This window comes from Oryx dammah, unplaced genomic scaffold, assembly GCF_014754425.2.
Source record: "Oryx dammah isolate SB20612 unplaced genomic scaffold, SCBI_Odam_1.1 HiC_scaffold_16, whole genome shotgun sequence".
Lineage (NCBI taxonomy): Eukaryota > Metazoa > Chordata > Mammalia > Artiodactyla > Bovidae > Oryx > Oryx dammah.
In genome coordinates, this window is record NW_024070200.1 from 9,087,582 (window position 1) to 9,105,771 (window position 18,190).

At 44.3% G+C, this 18,190-nt stretch overlaps 1 long non-coding RNA gene across 1 annotated transcript in view; it reads right to left on the reverse strand.

The window, feature by feature from the left end:
- Nucleotides 1–14,127: 14,127 nt before the first annotated feature.
- The window catches only part of LOC120875308, a 54,599-nt gene continuing 50,536 nt past the window's right edge, over nt 14,128–18,190 (reverse strand). Inside the window, exon 2 of the long non-coding RNA XR_005723943.1 lies at nt 14,128–16,616. This is a non-coding gene — a long non-coding RNA (uncharacterized LOC120875308). The remainder of the gene's footprint in view (nt 16,617–18,190) is intronic.

Here is an 18,190-nt window from a genome sequence, read left to right on the forward strand (position 1 = left end):
AAGGCAAAAAGATAGGACAATGAAAGATGAAACTCTGGGAGTTGATGATGGACAGGGAGGCCTGGCGTGCTGCAGTCCATGGGGTCGCAAAGAGTTGGACACGACTGAGTGACTGAACTGAACTGAACTGACTGAAGTGATGGGGGGTGCACCTATAATGATGGCACATGGTAAGGAATGGGCAGCACTTTTTTCTTTCTTAGAGGCACATAAAATGATGCACCCTAGACACACAGGATTGATGGGTGGAAGTGTACGTGGGAGGAGCAGGGAATGAGCTTCCGATGAAGCAGGGGCATAGGCAAAGACCCTGAGGAGGGGAGAACCTGGCCCACAGCGGGGGCTCTCATGCCCAGGGGTGGAGGCTTCTTGCTGTGCTGCAGATTAAGCATGGAGCTGCTGTCTTACATGGAGGGATGAGCATTCTTGAACTTTGGCAGCAACACATTCTGCTGAGATGGAAATGAGGAAGCATTATTCTTGGCACTCCCATGAAGACTGGGAATAAGAGGGCCTGGGCTGCTATGGTGATTGTACAAGGAGATTACACCACCACCATCCTTACCCTCCCCATCCTATCCTACAATTGTCATCTCCTTCTGTGGCCCACATCCCAGGCTGCCTCAATAAAGATTTATTCCCTAACCACAGAGATCCATGGGAAATTGGGGGCTGTATCTTATTTATCGTTGTGACGCCCACCCCCCCCGCAGTGTGGCACCTAATGTCCTGCACACAGTCGGTGCAAAATAAATACTTGCCGCATTGAATTAGATGAAAGAAAACCTGGACTCCCACTCCGGGGCACTTCATGCTACAATGAGGCTTCACACTGACACTTGTAAACAATCTGGTTCAGGGTGATCCTGACCATGAACAAGTCATTGTGGGCAACTGGCTTTTTTCCCCCCTTAGCATTTCTTCATTCCTGTCTCTAGGAATGACAACACAGGAAACCTTGGGAATTTTTTTTTTTTTTTAATTCTCAGATCTTAACTCAACATTGGAGATATCATCATTTCTAGGACTACAGCTGTGAATTTAGAAAAATAATAATAGAAATTCATTGAAAAAAGACTTAAAGAAATTTATTAGTTCTTGCAATGGAAAATCAGAAGCATGCTATCATCAGGTATGGCTGGATCAGGGGGCTCAAATAAGGTAATTTCTAGTAGGCTTCTTCCACATAGTGTCCCTTCTTTAGATTTACGAGGTCCTGAATGAACACTGTGGCAGATGCTACTCCCAGTCTCTGTAGGAGACCCACATTACTCGGAGTCATCTCCTTGAAGGCCATCTTTGTAAATGAAGCCGCAGACATCCCCTGTCCTCCAAGTCCTTTCCAAAGAACCACTCCCTTCTCAAAGCTCCAGACTTGACCCTTTTATATCCTCAGTGTGAGCAAAGGGCTATCTCAACACTCACCTTGACATCTAATATCTGTTGTATCTGGCTGCTTCACTCAAAGCTATTAGACATCCCATTATATAATTTCTGTGCAGCTGTAGGCAAAGTTGGAAGTGGATATTGATCTGAAGTTAGCTTGATCTCAAAGCTAAGATAACTTAGAAAGGATCAGAATGAGTGATGGAGACTTGGAAGTTCTGCTCATGGGATTGAGGCAAGTATACCTCATCCCCAAGTCTCTGTTTTCTCATCCAGATTGCCTTCACGGGGGTTTGACTGAGATTCAACAAGGCAGTGATTTGCACAGAGCCATTGTCGGTCCTGGATCATAAGAGCAAATCACTGTTGTTGGATAATGACATGTATGAACACCTACTCAATTCTCACAGCAAGCCAACGTAACAGGCTCTGTTGTTAACACTCCCATTTCACAGGCAAGATCATTAAAACACAAAGCAGTTGAATAACTTGCCAAGGTCTTCTGGTTAGTGAGTAGTAAAGATAGAATTTGAATCTACAGAGGTGAACTCTAGGACCTTGGTCTTCATTGCTGTGCCATACAGTCTCCTAGTAAGTTGTAGCTCCTTTGCTCCTGCCCCTTGAATTGAATTCAGCTGACTTTGCCTCAGTCCCCCCCTGCCATATTGTCCACACCTAGTTCCATCTTCATTATAGCTTGTCAAGTTACACAGCCCTGTGAGGTCGACTGCGCCAAAAATTTGGAGTTATAGCTTATGGATGGAGGTTTGGAAGAGTTTGCACAAATCTGTGTCTTGGAACAAATCTGGTTTTTTATATACATGACAGTCTGCATGCCAGATTTATGAAGCCAATATATATTCGCCATTTGGACGAGAATTCTCTGGGGGATAAAACCCAGTGGCTGGCTATTAACAAAGAAAACAAATCTATCACACTACTTGGCAGGAGAGTGCGGTACTTCCAAGTGACATCAGGAAAATGGGTTGTGTCTTTTTCCCACCAACTGGCAACCACATTCTCCACAGAGGGAGCCAGCCTGTAGCCCAACGCAGCCTGTAAGGCAGGAGCTATGCTAGGCCTGACCCTTCTACCTGGTGTCATTAGGGAGGCAGGCGGTCCTCATGTGGTCACGACACCTCCTGAGAGTACAACTCTGGGCTATTACTTTCCCTGCTTGAGCCTGTCTCCCCACCAATAAAACAGAGGGAGGGGTGAACCAGAGGATGCTGAAGGTTCCCCTGCAATGTATGATTGCAAATCCAGAGTCTGTGCGTAGTGCACTGTCAGTGGTTTGGATGCTGAGGAGCGACCATAAGACACCAAGTGAGATGGAAATCAGCATTTTGCAATCAGAGGTGTTAAGTAAAGGAGGGTCAGGAGGAAAGGTTTAGGTTCTCAGGATCTCAGAATAGGTTTCTATCTTTTCTAGCTCTTATCCTATTGTACCTATACCCTGAAAGAGAGTGAGAAGAGATGCTGGGCTGTTGTCTCACGCTGGACCTTTTTGATTGCTAGAAACATGAACTTTTTTTTTTTTTTTTTAAGTCCCTAAGACCTCAGCCCAGAAAGGGAAGTGATACACCTGGGCTTGAGGGACTCCTATTCTTCTTCAGATCTTACTGGACATGAGCTTCAGTCTCTAGGACCAGCCTCCTCTCATAGCCAGAAATCAAATGAGCAGTGCAGGGTAGTGGTTAAGCATTTCAGTCAGCCTGGGCTTAAACTGAAGCTCTTCTACTTATTAACTTTGTCTCATTAGCAGATCTGTTAATCCGTCCAAGCCTCAGTATTCTCAATTGTAAAATGTAGATGAGATATGAAACTACCCCAGAAAGTGTTGCAAATATTAGAGTGCTCAGTAACTTTTAGCTATGATGATGACAATAATGTCGCAGCTTTGCCATTCAAGCCACCAACAGTCTTTCTAATCTTTAGTCTAATTGTTATAGGTTGGTTTTGGCCCATTCAAAGCTGGTCACGTGGGAAGTTACTCTGATCGACTCAACCATGAGCCAGTCAAGAGAAAGGGGGAGCGCGGAGACGTAGGACTTAGAAGACAACAGTTCCTCACTACAATCATGTCTACTAACAGCAGAGCAGCAAGCAAAAGAAGGAATTCTGTTTTTGCAAACAAGATTGTAGGTATCCATTACAAGATCCGGTAGCTGATTCCCCATTAACTAACAAAGCCACCATTTCAGGACCTCTCACATCTGAATATGCTTTTTAACAAGGCTCTGGGTGGGGCACAAGCAATGTATCACAGGGCCATAGGTCTGGTGAAAGTAATATATTTAACCACAATTGATTAATACTGCTGTCTTTTTCCCATCTGATTTCCCCTCCATCATACCTTCCTCTGGGTCAGGTAATATTGGAGCGGCTGTGAGCATATTTAGTATCTGGCTAAAGGGATGTTGAGTTAGGGACACATTTATTTTTAGTTTTGTGGACTAAATTTATGTCATTCAGTCTCTTTCACATACAGTTAAGCTATTGATAGCTCACTCTGTGCAGGAAGAGTTTCCAGGGAAATTGTCACTCATTTAACTGACTTAGCTGGCATTATGACTAAAAGTACAAAGCCAGAGATAGATTCTTAAATGAACACAACCTATGGCACCCAGCAGCAGAAATATGTGGTTAACAAAGGGGGAGAAATAAAGTTTGAAATATACAAGGAAGAAGCTTATCTGGAAAATTTCTGATTCCTTCAAGCTCCCAGAGTCTCATAGTTTGGAAGATTTTAAGCACACATGACAACTTGGAACTTACAGTAGGAGTAATGAGGTCTGCATATGATAAAACTGTTTAAGTCCTGCACTGTGGGTGACATCTTGACATCTTAAAGGGCCTAGCAAATATTTTGGAAACTCATTTGGAAACTCAGAAGATATTAGATGCAGGAACTTTATTCTTAATGTGGGTGTGTAGTTGGCATTTAAAAATTTCATTTTCCTATTGATTAATGATATTTTCAAGTGATTATTGCTCATTTGTACATGTTCCTTTATGAAATTTCTATTCTAGTCTTCTGCTCATTTAAAAAAAAATGGGTTTCCCTTGCTTTTATTAGTGAACTGCATATGATCTTTGTGTATTCTGATGACAATTAAATTATTATGAATGCTTTCTTCAGTCTGTTTCAACTTTTCTAATGGTATCTTTTGATGGACAAGTTTTAAATTTTATGAAATATCATTTATCAGTTTACTGTTTTCTAGTGAGTGCTTTCTGTGCCCCATCTGGGAAATCTCTACTGATCTCAAGATTGAAGTATTCCTTTGTGTTTTCTTTAGGAACTTTGTAGGTTTAGCTTTTTCATTGGTCTTAGACTCATATCAAGTTAATTTTGAATAATTTGTATAAGACAGGGAGTAAAGGTTCATTTTTTCCCTCCATAAGGATATTCAACTGATTGAGCATTATTTGTTGAAAAGATTTTAATTTCCCCATTAAACTGCACTAGAATTTTGTAAAAAAATCAATTGCTGTATTAGGTATGGGCTCATTTCTGGCTTTTCTATGTTGTTCCATTCATCTCTTTGTTGCTCTTGACATCAAATACCAACACATCTTGTTAATTCTAGCTTCTGAGTGAGTCTTGAAGTTAAGGAAGTAAACCCTCAAACTTTGTCTCTTTTTGTAAAAAATTAGTTTTTATATGTCCTTTGAATTTCCATATAAACTTTAGAATCAGTTTGTTTATTACTGCCCAGAAAACCTACTGAAATCTGATAGAGATTGTTTTAAATACATAGGTCAAACTTGGGAAAACTGAAATCTTAACAATATTAGCTTCTGGGTCCATGAATATACAATGTCTATTTATTTAGATCTTTAAAATGTCTCTTAGCAAGAATCTATTGCTTTGATCACAGACCTGACATATACTTTTGAATTTATTTTTAGTGACATCATACTTTTTTGCATTAGTATTTTGTTCCCAATTATTTGGGGGAGGGAAGCATTCAGTTTTTTACCATTAAGATAAATTTAGCTATAGTCTTTATTTATGGATATCCTTTAGTACTTTGAAAAAGTTATGTTGTATTCCTGGTTTGCCAATAATTTTTACCACAAATGGGTGTTGAATCTTGTCATATTGTTTTTCTGTGTCCATTGAGACATGATCTTATGTTTCTCCTCCTTTATTCTGGTATATATATAAGGCTTTTAAGTTTTTTTATTTCTTTTTGAGTCACGTTTAACAACTTGTGTCTCTTAGAGAATTTATCCATTTCATCTAAGTTGTTAAATTCCTTGACATGTAATTGTTCATGCATGCGTGCGTGCTAAGTCAATTCAGCCATGTCTGATGCTTTGCCGCTGCGTGGACTGCAGCCTGCCAAGCTCCTCTGTCCATGGGACTCTCCAGGCAAGAATACTGGAATGGGTTGCACGCCCTCCTCCAGGGGAACTTCCCAACCCAGGGATGGAACCTGAGTCTCTTACATCTTCTCCAGATTCTTTACCACTAGCACCACCTGGGAAGCCCATAATTGTTTATAATATGCCATTATTATCATTTTAATGTCTCTAGGCTACATAGTGATATCCTTTCATTCCTGATACCAGTAAATTGAGTCTTCTCTCTTTTTTTCTTGATCAGTCTTACAGATTTATAATTTTATCAATCTTTCCAAAGAACCAGCTTTTAGTTTCACTGACTTTGTTTCCTATTTTTCTGTTCTCCTACTTCACTGACTTTGCTCTTACCTTTATCCCTTTCTTTCTACTTACCAGGATTCTTACTTTGCTCATTTTTGCATGGCTTCTTTATTTAATTTATGTATTTATTGCCTGTTCTGGGTCTTCACTGTTGCATGGGCTTTCCTCTAGCTGTAGCGAGCCGGGGCTACTCTCTCGTTGCTGTACAGGGGCTTCTCACTGCAGTAGCTTTTCTTGTTGTGGAGCATAGAATCTAGTGTGTGTGTGGCTTCAGTATTTGTGGCTTGAGAGCTCAGTAGTTGCGGTTCCCAGGCTCTAGAGCACAGGCTCCGTAGCTGTGGCACACGGGCTTATTTGCTCCTTGGTTGTGGGATCTTCCCAGACCAGGAGTCAAACTCGTGTCTCCTGAGTTGGCAGGCAGAGTCTTTACCACTGAGCCACCAGGGAAGCCCTCCGTGTCGTGTGGCTTCTTCACGTGGAGGCATAGATTATGTGAGTGCTTAGATTTTCTTATTGAAGCTTATTTTATGTTTTCTGAGGCAAACAGTAATGTTATGCTTAATATCATTTTTCATTTGTTCATTTCTGGCATATATAAATTGTTTGCATATCAACCTTAAATCTTGCAATCTTATTAAATTCACTCATTATTTCTAATAGTTATGTTGTGAATTTCATAAGATTTTCTATGTAAACAATAGTACTATTTGTGAATGAAGATGATTTTACTTTTCTTGATCTAACCTTTATGACTCTTACTTATTTTTCCTCCCATTGCACTGGCTGGGACCTCTGGTATGTGGTTATGGGTGCGTGCTCAGTCACGTCTGACTCCTTGACCCCATGGACCTGGCAGGCTCCTCTGTCCATGGGATCTTCCAGGTAAGAATACTGGAGTGGATTGCCATTTCCTTCTCCAACAGGTGACTAAAACTTACTTTCACTTTCACGCTCCAGGCTTCCCTGGTGGCTCAGACAGTAAAGAATCTGCCTGCAATGTGGGAGACCCAGGTTCGATCCCTGGGTAGGGAAGATACCCTGGAGGAGGGCACAGCAACCGAGTCTGGTATTCTTGCCTGGAGAATCCCATGGACAGAGGAGCCCGGCGGGCTTACGCTTTCATTCCACGGGGAGATTTGGTGCCCCCCTCTTAGGGTGGCTTTTCACCAACTCTTTGCTCTGCTGATTCTCTCATCTTGCACCAGAAGTACCGGATCCATCGGAGGCATTCACGATTACCAGGATTAGATTCATCCCACTCTGTACATAGAGGTTTCAGAGTGCTGCGATACGAGCTTTCGGTGTATCCATTGCGACTTGTGGCACAAACATCTAGATTAGTTTTATGTAGAAATTTGTTTCAGATTGTCTGCTGTTTCTTTGTTCCTTGATCTTGTTTTCTAAAGTGGGAAGCATATTAAATACTCTTCCAAAAGAGGAGGTTAGTGTGTTCAGTTGGGAACACAGACAGCTGAGAAAGAAGGTTGCCCTTTTACGTGGTCACTGCCAGGAAAATCTCCTCAAAACCACTAAAAATAGTCATATTATATATTCCAGTCTATGGAGTAACATCTTTTTGTTATCCTGCCAAGATTAGGGAAACAGTACAGCAGTGATTTCTTTATAAATATTGATAGAGGAGTTTGGCATAGAATATTTAAATTATATCTATGACAAGGCACTTGGTATAAATGCCTAGAATGTGAATTGTAAATATAGTTATGATAATGTTTACAAATAGTGTTTACAAATTCTATTCTATAACTTAATGCTGACAAATAAACTATGGATTTAGTTTTGGAATTGAAAACTAAAAAAGAACAGCTATCAGCCCTAACAGTGAGTATATCCATGCTGGTGTCTACCAAAAAGACCAGTTCTGAAAGGAGGGGAGGAAACAGGATGGAGGGTCTAGAATGAGACACCCAAATTATCTTGCACCCAAATTATTGGAGACATAATCAGAATTATATTAATATATTTCATGTATAAAAGTATTTAAATTTATATTTCATAAATGGAAAATACTTTAAATTTAAGGAGGAATAGTAAGTCTTAGAGTGTTACTATCTATCCTTGGAGACTTTATTCAGATATCATTGCCTCTAAAAAAGTGCTCATACACATAATTTGTCTCAAGGCCATACAACTAGTAAGGAACAGAACTCTTCAACTCCTTACGCTTTTCAATGCAAGATCACTTTTGCAAGAGGAGTCTAGAATATCATGTTAGAAGAAATAGTTGGTTGGGACCATTTACAACCAAGCAGTGCCTAAGACTCCATGCTCCCAATACAGAGGGACCCATGTTTGATCCCTGGTCAGGGAACTAGATAGATCCCAAAGGGCACAACTAAAGACCCTGCATGCCACAACTAAGACCCAGAACAGCCAAATAAATAAATATTTTGTGGTTATTTATTTATTTATTTGACTGCACCGGGTCTTAGTTGGTTGGTTACTAAGGTGGTTACTAAGGCTGGCTTCAAAGGAGCTGAGGAGTCCTGTACTCCAATGTCTTGAGAAATAAGGCTCAGTAAGCACCTTCTGGGTACCAGACCCCATGCTAGGCACTGAACATGTGCTAGACACATGAGCTATAAACCTGATCAAGTCTTTGCAAGACAGCATCCTATTTTATAGATAAGAGAGCTGAGGCTCCCAGAAGCGAGCCAGGCTCACTGTGTAAGAGAGCAGAGACCAGGCGTTATGGTGACCTCTTCCAGCAGCCATGACCGTAACTCTGTCTCCTGGAAAAGTAAAGAGCCAGCAGAGGAAGGACGTGCTCGTATCCGACTGAGACTGGAGGCTGGTCTCCATCTGCTTCATCCATTCCACAGAGATTCTTCTGAGCACCTGGAATACAGAAGCTTAAAGTACAGGGCACAATCTGTCTGCACGAAAGAGCTTTCAAATTTCCCATCCTGCCACACTGTTCACAACACATTCACATATATACCTTTGTCTTCCTAATGAGTACTTTTCTTTTAATTTTCGTTTTGAGTAGAAGACAGAGCTAAAATTTCAAATTACTGATGAAGAGCTGATTATGCTCTCATTTTAATATAGGGCCACTTCCAAGTCTCCGATACTTATTTTTCAATTAAATAGACCTTTGCATCATCCCGGGTGAAATGAATCACTTAATATTGTCAGGAAAAGGATTCTGAAACACCACGGAATCTGATTTTTGTGTCCTTATTGTTATTCCTTAATGGGAAAAGATTTTTAAAGACATGTTTTTTAATTGCTGGTATTAATAGTTAATGGGCTTCCCTGGTGGCTCAGACAGTAAAGAATCTGCCTGCAATGTGGGAGACCTGGGTTCGATCCCCTGGAGAAGGAAATGGAAATCCACTCCAGTATTCTTGCCTGGGGAATTCCATGGACAAAGAAGCCTGGTGGGTTACAGTCCATGGGGTTGCAAAGAGTCAGACATGACTGAGCTGCTAACTATTAATAGCTAATAGAAGCTTGCATTCCTTAGTTTCCAAAATGCTATTACATAAAAATGTAATCCCCTGGAGTAAGAAATGGAAACCCACTCCAGTATTCTTGCCTGGAAAATCCCATGGACAAAGAGCCTGGTGGGCTGCAGTTCATGGGGCTGCAGAGTTGGACACGACTGAGTGACTGAGTACACAGCACAAAAATGTAATCTACACAGCAGAACTGAGAGATCAGATTTATTAAATGCATGACAGGAAAATGAAATATTCTTTCAGAAATATTAAGGATCCATCTCAAGATCAATAGTCAATCAGTGGCAGAGTTGGGACTCAAACACAGATTTTCTGGTTTTGAGCCCCAGCCCCATTTCTGAAGGTCATCCTGGTTCTTAAAATAAATGAGAGAGTGGTCCCTGATGAGGAGTGAGTGATAGATTTGGTGCTCACGCTTACTGCTGAAATACTCACAGGCGACAGAATTATCCACCAGTTTTTCAGGAGGAAAGTGTGGGAGGAAAGACTTATTGCCCAGCTCTGGTGGCCAAAGCTCACATCAAACCAGAGTGTCCCACTGAAGCTGAGTTCACACATCTCTTTAACACAGAGGCAGAATCTTTAGAACTTCAGAACCCCAAGTTCAACAGCAGAGTCGTCAGAACTAAAAACACTAAAGTTGGACTCTTTAGAACAGAAAGCAAAGAGACTAAGGAGAAAGCAGGGCCAGTCTGATCAGGTAATGTCTCAGAGGCCAGGACAATAGAGGCTCAGACGGTGAGAAGGTAATACAACCAGGAGAAGGACAAGCATGTTGGGCTGTGTTCCCTGATTCCTATTCAGAATTATAAATACCAGTCTCTGGGAACTGACTAAGGGGTTAGCTAAGCTAACGATGTATGAACTCCAAAGGAACCTACTAGTTTATCCTGGAATGTGCAGGTTTGTGAGGAAGTGTTTGAAGTCCACATTTCCTGGGCTGGAGGTCCCGGAGATTCAGAGAGCTGTAGGCATTCCTGGAGTCCTGGTTTGTGGCTGGTCCATCCCAGTGGATCATCAGTTTGTGCTTTTGATCTTTTGCGATAGAAGCATCTTCCTGGTTTAGAAAAAGATGTCAGCTTACAGGTCAGGGAGATGTGAGGAGCAAACTGGATCACCTCTGCTCGATTTAACTTCGATTCCTTTAGTCCCAATGCATGCTGCATGTGAAGTCGTTTCAGTTGTGTCCGATTCTCTGCGACCCTATGGACTGAAGCCCACCAGGCTCCTCTGTTCATGGCATTCTCCAGGCAAGAATACTGAAGTGGGTTGCCATGCCCCTCTCCAGGGGATCTTCCCGACCCAGGGACTGAACCCACACTTCCTACATCTCCTGCCCTGGCAGACGGGTTCCTAACCATTAGGGCCACCTGGAAAGCCCAGTCCCAGTGAGACAGATACTAATTTAAAATGTTGTCCTTTTATTGCTGACTAGCTACTTCCAAGTACCTTAGAAGCATTCAGCTGTTACCCTTTGGCTTCCTGCCGTCTGCTAGTGTGAGGAGTGGATGGGATGCTTTGAATGTCTGAATAGGACGTTGGGTTGTGCTGTCCTCCAGCAATTAGGGGCAGGTGACAGAGTTGATGTCCAGGATTTGGAGCCAAGTCTCTGCATATCTGGCAGGCTGCTGTCCCAGGTAGAGAGAGGCATGCTGCAGAGACATCCAATCATGACTCTTACCTGATTCTGCATTCTCCATTATTGTCTAATAGAAATAAAGTAAATAAGCACACCTCTTAACAGTGAGTCTTGTAGTGAAAAATTATATATTATGTGATCTTATTTCTCATGGCAACATGTAGCCCTTCTATGAAAAGCACACACCAGTTTTGTACAACTTGTTTACAAACAACAGAAAATATTAAGTCTGTCCATTCCATCTGCTTCCCACAAGAGGAAAGAATCATTATGTAGTAAGGTCAGAAGGTACCCCAGTCCACAGGGGCATCTTTCTGGGGCCGTCTCATATAGAGGTCCTTCCATTAGGGGGCGGAGCTACAGAGCACTCCAGGAGAGTCTCTCAAAAGAGAAGGCAAGAATTTGGCCTCTGGAACTTTCTCGTCCCAAAGTGTGACATGATCATAGCCAGTCTGGGTTCCCAAAGTAGCTGTTAGGAAATTGTTTAAGCAGCCAGTGAGACTGTCTCTATGAAAAACAGTGAAACAAGGAGGCGGGGGGGCTTTCTGGTGTTCCGCAGGCAGTTGACAGAAAAAGGGAGCACTTAGACTAAGTATGGGGATGGCAACAGTGAGAGACAGTGAGCTGGGGCCCTGGGGCTTTGAGGGAGACAGGGATGGGAAATGAACAGAGGACGGGAAAGAAGGAGAGAGAGGAGGAGAGCGAGAGGGGACTGTGGGAGAGAAAGAGACAGATAAGAACTGCTCCCACATTAGATGCACATAGGTGTTTGTTAGAAGCAATGTGAATGTAAGTTTTGATCCAGTGTTTCTTTAGTAAATGGTACTCATATCCAGGGGCTTCCCAGGTGGCACTAATGGTAAAGAACCTGTCTGCTAATGCAGGAGACATAAGAGACATGGGTTCGATCCCTGGGTTGGGAAGATCCCCTGGAGGAGGTCATGGCAACCCACTCCAGTATTCTTGCCTGGAGAATCCCATGGACAAAGGAAGCTGGAGGGCTACAGTCCATGGGGTCACAGAATCAGACACAACTGAAGCGACTTAGCACACACACACACACATGAACAATGACATGTGGGTTTAAGTGACATTCTTTGGCTGCAAAGGTGAAGGCAGCAGCTTCTGGACCCCTGGCCACATGACGCCATGGTCCCCTAGTCAAAGTGAAATTGTTATTTGCTCAGTCGACTCTTGGAGACCCCGTGGAACCTGCCAGTCTCCTCTCTATGGAATTCTCCAGGCAAGAATACTGGAGTGAGTGGCCATTCTCTTCTCCAGGGGATCTTCCCAATTCAGGGATTGAACTCGGGTCTCTCACATTGCAGACAGATTCTTTACCATCTGAGCCACCAGGAAACCTTTGCTAAGTCAACTCACCTTTCCGGGCCACAGTTTCTGTATCAATAAAAATGAGGTTAAAACTCCTGATGAGACTTGGGGGTTATTAGCACCCCCTGTTGACAGATGAGGAAAATTGAGGCTCACAGAGCTGGTCATATCGATCATATAAGGCAGATTGAAAGTCAGGCCCAAGCCGTTTCTGGCCATCGGTAAGCACTTTGCAGCCCCAAACCACCAGGGGCACACTGCCATGGGTGCCTGGCCCTCCCCTGCCAGAACCCAGGCTTTCCGAGTTGCTTTCTAGGGTAGAAGTCAAAGGTATCGATTCAGACCTGGTGGCCAGACCAGTTGTGTTATGACCTGGGAGAGGCAGGTGTAGTGGGAAGCTGTGTGACGTGACTGGACTGGTCCAAAGACTCCAGCAGAGCTCAGACCCACAGCCTGGGCCCCTCAAGGTCTGTGGATAGCACAGAGGTGAGACAGGTATGATTCTGCTGGTTTCGAGCTGTGTGACCCTGGAAAAGTCGATCAGCCTTTTTGAGCCTTTCTCCTCATCTGCCAGGGCTTCCCAGGAAGCCTTCAGTGGTAAAGAGTCAGGCTGCCAATGCAGGGGATGTGGGTTTGATCTTTGGGTAGGGAAGACCCCATGGAGGAAGGCATGGCAACCCACTCCAGTATTCTTGCCTGGGAAATCCCATGGACAGAGGAGCCTGGAGGGCTGCAGTTTGTGGGGTTGCAAAGTGTTGGACACAACTGAGTGAGTGAACACACACACACTTCATCTTGTGAGACGGGGTAGGCACGGACATTTCACGGGCTGTTGTGAGGGTCCCTTAAGATGGGTGGGAAGTCTCAGCCCTCGGGCTGGTCATTTGGGTTGCTGCTATTCGTGCCAAGGCTGGGCTCGGCATACTAAGCCCCAGGGCCACCAGCTGCCTGCCCATCACATCCCCACGAGACGCCTTGAGATCATGGAGGAAACTATGAGTTTGCCCAGTCTGTGTTCTTGGGCTTTGCTAAATGAGGGCAGAAATGAAAGACTCTCTACAGGAGAGAGCGCTGCCACTCGGGTTGGCAGTCATTGAACGGGCAGCTTTATTTCCAGGCTGTGGATTAGGACAGTGTAGAAGGACCATCGGGGAGCTGTTGAGAGGATCAGAAAGGCAGTTTTTCCCCTCAATAAATTTCAAATTAGTGCACTTGAGAAATCACCAGGGTTTCCACAGTTCAAACAAAACAGTTTCATTGGAACAGAGTCCCATTCAGTTTTGTCTGCATAAAAAAAAAAAAAAAAAATCAGGACATCCCTGGTGGTCCAGTGGTTAAGACTTCACCTTCCAATCCACGGGGTGTGAGTTCAATCCTGGTTGGGGAGTTAGGATTCCCAAATAAACAAACAAACAAACAAAAAAAACAGAAAATAGGAAAACAAGCAAAGGTAAAACAGAAACAACACTGTAACAAATTCAAAAAACTTCAAAAATGGTCCACATCAAAAAAAAATCTAAAATAAAATAAAACAAAAATATATATAGGTAAAGGAATGATGTGAAGGTTTAAAAATACCAGGACGCTTCAGGAGGGAAAAAGGACATCGGTAGATTTTTTTTTTTTCCATTGCACCTTTATTGTTTACTCTGTTTACTGTTCAGAATTCTCACAGTCTTTCTAGAACCACACGGAACCCGTGAGATGGCTCCCTCCCGCAACAGTCCATTATATTTCTAAGCAGTCTCCTCCTGACCTCCCTCCTCAAGTCCTCACATGGCCAGCGTTGTGCCAGGATGCAAGGGGTTCCCAGGGGTTATTTATTCTTAGGAGGGAAGGAGGGCAGGGAGCAGAGCTGGCCCTCGGCAAACCATGGGTGTGCATCCAGCCCCGCGGGCCCTTTCCTGGCCAGTCCCTGCCTCTCCATTCCCTCTTTGCCCAGCATTTGATGACCCTCAGCAGGCTAGGGAATCAGACAGCTCTGAGAATTTGCGTTCTGACTCACCACTACCAGCTACCTGACCTCAGGGAAGTTTCCCCATCTGAGTTTCCCTTTCTTCCTCTATGATGTGGGACAGAGACTCTCCAGCTCATTTCCTGTGAGCATTCAATGACTGAAGGAATACAGGGTCTGGCACGGCGCCTAGCACACAGTATGTCCTGAACACACATCGACTTCCATTCCTTCTGGTGGGGAAGAGAAGACTCCTGATGAGGGCCAGGTGCTCGGGGCATCTGCTTTAAAAAGAGCCTGGTCTTTAACACAGTCCAAGAAGTGACTCTATAGGTGAAATTTCAGACACCACGACATCAGGAGGGAGAGACGTGGCGGTGACCTCCTGGACATCATTTGACTCCACCTAGGCAGCCTGCTGCTCCTTTTGCCCACAGGCAAGGCTGGCGCTGGCAGAAGGAACACTACCCTCTTTATAAGGCCATGCCGCTGCAGCCAGTGAAAGGCCCATCTCAGGCAGTTAGGAGAACAGGGCGCATTCATCCTGATTCAACCGCCCCTGCCAGGGAGGAAGTAGCTTCATGTGGGTGTAAACCAGGAGCTTGAAGAAATGTAGCAATCTTTTAGGGTGACCGGTGCACCCCCTTCTAGTGCTCTTGAAAAGTCACTTGTTGCAGGGGTGTGCTCCCAGCCTCAAACAGCCAGGTGAGCTCTTACAGCGAGAGAGTCCAAGTGTCATCTACACCCCACCTACTTTGCAAAGGCTCCCAGGAGGCTCACTACAGGAATTACGCACCTAACGCTGAGCTTTCCCCACCTTGTCCTTCCCACCCATCTTTCATGGCATGTGGCCATTAAAATCAAATCTCATCGACAAATGGTCACAAGAATGAAATAACGCTGCCAATGAGAAGCTGAATACTCCATCCTATAGTTGATCCACAGATGTAGCCGTGCCCTTCCTCCATGGTATTCCTTGCAAAAAAAAATTTTTTTTAAGCTGATCTATATCACTCAGCCCTGTTCATGCATAATTCTCAGTAAGGATACGGTACATCCAAACTCCACATGCCCCCAACCGTTTTACATCTCCGGTATAACAACAAAAAGTCGCTCAGTGGACAATCTTAAAACATGCACCAACCAAGACCACAGCTGGTCTTACGGGAAAATGTCCTCCAGATCGAAAAGCATGAGAGGGAAACGATTCCAGATAAGAGAACGAGGACTAGAGCGATTACACAACAGAACAACTGCAGTCTAAGGTAGATACAGCAGGTAAAACCAAGGAAAGCTGTATGGATCCAGGAGCGCTTCTCCAAATATTTGGTTCATGCTAAAAAATAGAGCACATTTATTAAAAATATATATTTATAAACCTTGATATGAACAGATACACACATCAAGCCAATGAAAAAAAGAAAAAATAAGTTATCTCCCCAGTATCAAATAGTTAGACACTTTTGATGAATGGGATGCTTGTCAAGGATTGTCCCTGTGGTTTTTTGGTACCAAACAGTTCATCGAGTTAGGAGGAAATATGTGTCCTGGGAGACAGGCCGAGAGCTGTGTCTGCTATGAGCTTCGTCCACCCTTGTTCCTCTTTTTGAACACGTGACATCCGTTAGTGACCTGGGATAACCCATCTTTGCACCCATCCACTCCCTGATGGTGTCAAAGGGCGGTTTTCCAAGCATCCTTTCGGGTCCCCTGCCAACGATGTTGAGTTCCTTGCTGTGTGAATGAGTTTTGGTGGATTCATTGTGCTTTAGTGTCTGCTCCTTGCAGCAGGATTGGTTGATTTGGGTGACCCTTTATCAAGTTCGAAGGTGCATCTGATTGGGTGGTCGGTATGTGTCGGTCAAGGCTGCTTGTTGGCGCAGTGTCTGGTCACCGATCTGCCAACACACAGGACTCCTCCTGTCTTTTGGCCATCCTGAGGCCTGAGGACCCACTGGGCCATTCACAGAGTGGTGTAGATGTATACAAATATGATGACGATCAGGTTCAGAATGGTCCCAATAATCCCCAGCATCGCCAAGACACTCTCTTCTTTACTCTCTTTTTCCTGGCCTCCTCTGTCTTCGTCATTTCCACTCGTGATTACCATCTTGGTGGCAAATGTCTTTATCTTCCTCCCCAGACTAATCTGCAATTGGAAAGAGGCAGCACAAAAAAATGACAGTTTATAAGCATCCTCTCCAAAGCCTGGCAGACCGGGTGGGGGAGTGATTTCATGTCTGGGGACTAGGTCTTGGGTGGGCCCGAAAAGTCTCTCATGGAGAAAACCTTGGGACGCACTGCTCTTTGGCCATGGAGAAATGGCAGAGCATGGCTGATCACTTTCAAGGATGAAGACTGTGATACTGGCATAAGGAGCTCAGCCCTGGGGTTCAGCTTGGCCACCACCCATTCTACTGGGATTTTGCTTTAGTCATTTTCCTTGAAGCAGAGACAGACAGCTGCACAGTCAACCCCACCCTGGACAAGTGCAGTCCTGCATGTGCATGAAGCGGGCAGGAGGGCATCATGGTCACAGTGTGCTGTAAACACTGGCCACCCTGTGAACAAGGGTGACTGAACCTAGGGAGGGCAATTTACTGAGATCAGAGAGGATGGAGAGGGGGGAGGGGGACAGCATCATAAGAAACCCACATCACCGCCAGCGGGAACACACACTGGTAAAATCATTCTAGAAAGTTCCCTGGCATTACCCAGAGAAGCAAAGAGATAGTCCCCAGCTGGGCTGAGCACCTGACCTCCTGGATGTTCATCTAAGAGAAATCCTTGTACCTGTGAAGCTGGAGACGGTGACAGGAATGCTCCTGTGAGCTTCAGCTGGGAAGGCAGAGGACCAGAAGTTACCCAAACAGGCATCAAGAGTTGAAGAAACGGACATGTGGCTCCTACGATGGACGCGTCCACACCAAAGAATATGACACGGAAGGGAAATGAACGCTCAGCGGCTACACGCAACGGTGGGGATGAGGCCCCATCTTGTACGAAGAAGCATGGTGCAGAGAATACCCACAGCACGTGTCAATTCATAAAGACTCAGACAGGGCACATCAAACAAGTATACTTAGCGACACACACTTTGGTGTTTGTAAAATGCAAGAGAATGACCAACAGAATTCAGGAGAGTGGCTACTTACAGGAAAGGACAGAGTGGGAATCCCCTCGGAGGAGCAGCAAAGACCTTCAATATACTGGTCATTTTCCATTTGTGAGGCTGTGCGGGAAGCATGTGGAGGTTCGTTTTTTATTTTTATCCTTTCAACGGTTTCAGAGATTGCCTGACATATATGATGTATTTTGCAATAACTAAGACATTTCTATTTAGTCTTTAAAATCATAAATATGACCATTCAGGGGGCCTGGTGGGCAGCTGAAGCCTTCTTTTCCACTGATGACTAACAAACAACGTGGGGGGTGAAAATGACTAATGTGTATGAGATGGCAACAGCAACAGCCTGTCCTACTTGATGAGATGGGACAGGGACCAGGCCAGGGCCCCTGGCTGAGCCTCTTCTATTACAGAGCTGTGTCTTTTCGAGCTAGCAGGCTTTTCAGGCTCCAGAGTGGTGACAATTAATTTTCTGTCAACCTGACTGATTCCTGGATCCTGGGGTGCCCAGACATTTTTCAAACATGATTCTGGGTGTGTCTGTGAGGGTGGTTGCTGGATGAGATTGACATTGGAATCGGTAGACTGAGCAAAGC